Consider the following 5000-nt stretch of genomic DNA (forward strand, 5'->3'; position numbering starts at 1 on the left):
GCTCCAAGGAATATCCTATTTTCTAAAATTCACAATTCATATAAGCTTGTGTTCATTATCAACAGCACCGTTTTCTGTGATATGTCGTTTCTTCAGTTTGGTTCATGTTGTATGTTTTGACTTACTGACAACGCGAAATCATTCCTCTGTGATGAGTAAAATCGTGCAATGTTGTTTTAGGAATAAGTGAAAATTTTTGTAACCAATATGTTTTTTTTTTTTTTTTTTTTTTTTTTGCTTGTGTTACGATTATCTTCAGTTTCAGGTAAAATTAATCTGACAATGAAAAACCTGGTGTTTTAGTGGTGACCCACTAAATATATATATATATATATATATATATATATATTTGTGTGTGTGTGTGTGTGTGTGTGTGTGTGTGTGTGTGTGTATTACTGATCAATGTCATGCACCGTTTAGATATAAAATATGCAAATTATTTCCCTACAGTTTTCGTTTTGAAGACGGACAATATATCTTTAGAAGCAACACTAGACTATCCCATATTAAGAAAAGGACGTGCGAATTCTCTCTCGCCTTATCTTCCGTTTTCTTTTTTTAACCAACCAAAACAACCAAAATAAAACAGGCGTCGCTCTCGGTCCTCGGGCGCGGCGTCCTCTGTGTATTAACTCATTACAACTTTCCTCTCCATTTTCTAAGCAGACCTGAACGCCCGCTTCCAATTATGGGAGATTTTCCTTTTTTAGAGAAAGGGAGGCGAGACGAGGCGAGGCGAGGCGAGGCGAGGCGAGGCGAGGGAGGGGAGTCAGTGTAGCTTGTCCAAAATCATTTTTTTTTATTCGCAAAGGGTCTTCGAATGCTCCTTTTCACCCCGTTCAGTTTTATACATTTTTAATTGAATTGTTTTTGTTTCTCTGTCTGCCTTTCTCTTTGTCTCTCTGTCTCTCTCTCTCTCTCTCTCTCTCTCTCTCTCTCTCTCTCTCTCTCTCTCTCTCTCTCTCTCTCTCTCTCCTCCTCCTCCCTTGCATTCTCCATTAAGGTGGGGAAGAGGAGAGAGGAGAGGTGAAAAGAAACGCAAAAAGAGAGAAAGGAAGAGACATGAAACTACAAGAAAAATAAGGTATCTGAGATTTCTTCTTCCTTGCGAGACCCTCCCCCCCTCTCCATCCATTCTTCTTTCACCTTTTTGTCTCTTTATTCTCCACTTTATCCCCATCTTATTCTCTTTCCGTGTCGTACCTTTTCTTCTCCTTATCTCCTTTCCCCCCCTTTTATCCTTTTCCGTCCCCCCCCCCCCATCATCTCTTTTCACTTCCATTTCTTCTTCTCCGCCCTCCTCAATCCTCTCTTTCCACCTCCTATTCTTCTCCTTCTTCGCCCCTCCCTCATCCTATCATTTCCATTTCTCCTCCGCCCTCCTCCATCACCTCCTTCCACCTCCTTTTCTTCTCCTTCTCCGCTCCTTCCCCATCCTATCACCTCCTTTCACCTCCTCCCTCCTCCATCACCTCCTTCCACCTCCTTTTCTTCTCCTTCTCCGCTCCTTCCCCATCCTATCACCTCCTTTCGCCTCCTCCCTTTCCCCCTATCCCCCCCTCCCCCCCCCTCCCCCTCCCCCCGTCCTCCAGGGCCGAGGAGCGACGGCCTGGAGATGAACAGAGGAAGTGTTGCAGAATAAGTTTATCTTCCAAGCTATCGCCCGGAGCGTGTGTGGGAGAGGGGCCAGGTGCGCGCGTTTTCTTTCCGGGCGAGAGGGGAGACTACGTTCATAATATACGGGGATGTTTGACTGTCTGTCTGTGTGTTGGTATCAATATTCCTCTCTGTCTGCCATATTCTTTCTTTGTTTCTCTTTCTCTCTTTGTCTGTTTGTCTCTCTCTCTCTCTCTCTCTCTCTCTCTCTCTCTCTCTCTCTCTCTCTCTCTCTCTCTCTTTCTCTCTTACACATTATCTCTCTCTCTCTCACCTTTTGTCTCTTTCTCTCTTTATCTCCCTCTCTCCGATTCCAATCCCCCATTTCACTCTCTCTGTGTTTATTTTCTTCCCTTCGATCTCAACCCCCCTCTTTCTCTGCCTCTCTCCCTTTCCCTTTCTCTCCATTTGTCTCTCTCTCTCTCTCTCTCTCTCTCTTCTTTCACTTCCTCTCTCCTTTACAGCTCTTCACGAACCAAATGTTCTTACTCTGAACCCTCTCACAAGAATGTTCACTTCGTCAGACTCCAGGGAATATTATTTTACAGCCCCCTGTAAATATTGTGGAAAATGTACTGTAAAAGACACATACACACACATATGTATATATATATATATATATATATATATATATATATATATATATATATACACACACACACACACATACACACACACACACACATATCTACTTATCTAAACACACATATCTACTTATCTATACACACATATCTACTTATCTATGCACACATATCTACTTATCTATACACACATATCTACTTATCTATACACACATATCTACTTATCTATACACACATATCTACTTATCTATACACACATATCTACTTATCTATACACACATATCTACTTATCTATACACACATATCTACTTATCTATACACATCCATACCCACGCCCACACACACATATATGTATATATGTAAGTATGTATGCATGCATGTATGTATACAAACACACATACACACACACACACGTCTGTGTATGAGTGTAAGCGAACGAGACTGCAACAATAAGAACAGAATAAGAACTTGTGATATGGAATCCGCGAAGGTTTCTCGGCGGACGAAACAAACTTTTTTGCTTCGAAGAGATTCCCTTCGGGCATTCGATTCGTCTCGATCTATTATTCTGTGCTTATTACGGCTCTGGTCCATTTTACATATGTATCTATGTATATATATATATATATATTCACATATATACATACACATATCTATCTATCTATCTATCTATACACACACACACACACTCATATATATATACATATACATAAATATACATATATATGCAGACATGTATACATACATATATATATATATATATATATATATATACATATATATATATATATGTAAACATATATATATATATACACACATATATAAAATTAATTCTGGCAAAAAATAAAAAATGCAAAGATATATTTTGTTAGGGATTGTTGTTAAGAAATGTAGTAAATTCAGATTTCTAAAATCCATGAGCCAGCTGTTACCGAAATGAGAGGAGAGAAAGGCAACAGAGCGCCATAAGACAGGCGTACCCTGCAGTCGAACTTCTGCACAGAAGGGGGGGCACTGTAACAGTAGTTATTATTTTACAAAATAATCTCAAATTTACACAAAGTAATATTCTAATGCCCAGGAGGAAGGCACATGCGTTTTCGCCCAAATAACAGTAAAGTTGCTCTCAACGAATTTCGTTCCAAGGGGAGCCCGCGAATCAGACAAAATACGCATGTTGTGCGAATAAGCCGGTTCGGATCTAGTTCAGAGCCTTAGTAACAAGACCTTGGTCGCATTTTAATGGTCTTAATCTCTTTTTGAACTGAAGAGAAAAGTTGCTTTTTATCCTTCTTCTTTCTTTACATTTCAAGACAGAAAATTTGGCTTGGATTTCTGTGTATATATACATGTACACACGCATACATACATACATGCATACATACATACATACATATATATATGTATATATAATGGAAAGATTGAGAGATTATATAAAAAAAATACATATGTGTATATACCTACACACACACACACACACAAACAAACACACTTAATAAAGGTGACAGCGTATTTCTCTGCCGACTTTCCATCTCATTCGCAGGACTGTTTCCGAGCCAACTTCTGTATCTAGAAACATAAAAAAGTAAAACTGTTAAGAGACAAGCCATCTTGTCTTCCTTTTATAAATGAGCGCAAGATAACTATATTGACGAGCATCGTGTTTTCACTAAGGATCCGTACTGATGGTGTGCGGAGGATTCGAAACGGCTTATTCTTCTGATTCACTGGATCCCCCTTGGTACGAAATTTATAGAGAGAAACGTCACCGTTATTTAAGCAAAGACGGATGTGCCTTCCTTCTGAGCATTAGAATATTGTATATTTTTAAAATTATTACTTTGTAAAGAGGTAACTTATTTACGGCGTCGCATTTTGCGCAGAAGTTCGACTGTGGGGTTCGTCTGCCTTATGGCGCTCTGTTGGCCATCTCTCGCCCGATTTTGTCAACTGATTTACACCAAAGTTCCCGACAACAATTATTATATTGCTCAGTTAAAAAGTCTGAACGTCTTGGCAAACAGTATCTTTACATTTGTCGTAACCTATTTATTTTATTGATAGAAACAGGGATTCGCTCCTCAGCGAAAGTAAACATGGTAACACGGATATCAGGTGGAAATCATCACTCCAGGCAAAGTGCGCCTCCGTGAAAGCCAAAGGAGATATACTGATTATGCATATACTTATATACGAACACACACACACACACACACACACATACACACACACACACACACACACACAGACACTCACACATACATATATATATATGTATATATATACAATTATATATAAATAAATGTATATATAAAATTATATATAAATAAGTATATATATATAAAAGTATATATATATGTGTGTGTATATAAGAATGTATAAGTATATGGGCGTGTGTGTGTATAAAATTAATGTATGCATGTGTGTGTGTATAATGAATAGACACACATTTATATATACATATTTTTACACGAAAGAACATCATCTTTCGAGGACGCTGAGCATAGGCGGCGCCGGCCGGAGCCCCGAGGCCCGGCCGCCGCCCGCGGGAGCGTCGCAGCTGCGACTCCCTTTTTCTGAGACAACACGGAAAGAGCCTAAGCCAGCGTTATATCGCAACACAGGGCTAGTCAACAGCTGCAACCTTACAACAGGGCGACATAAGAGCGAGAATGGGTCTTATATCGTAATAAAGAAGGGCCAGGGAAGTGATAAAGCCTGTCATTGCGAGGGACTTGGAAGTAATAATCAATATATAGACAC

Source organism: Penaeus chinensis, chromosome 11 (assembly GCF_019202785.1).
Source record: "Penaeus chinensis breed Huanghai No. 1 chromosome 11, ASM1920278v2, whole genome shotgun sequence".
NCBI lineage: Eukaryota > Metazoa > Arthropoda > Malacostraca > Decapoda > Penaeidae > Penaeus > Penaeus chinensis.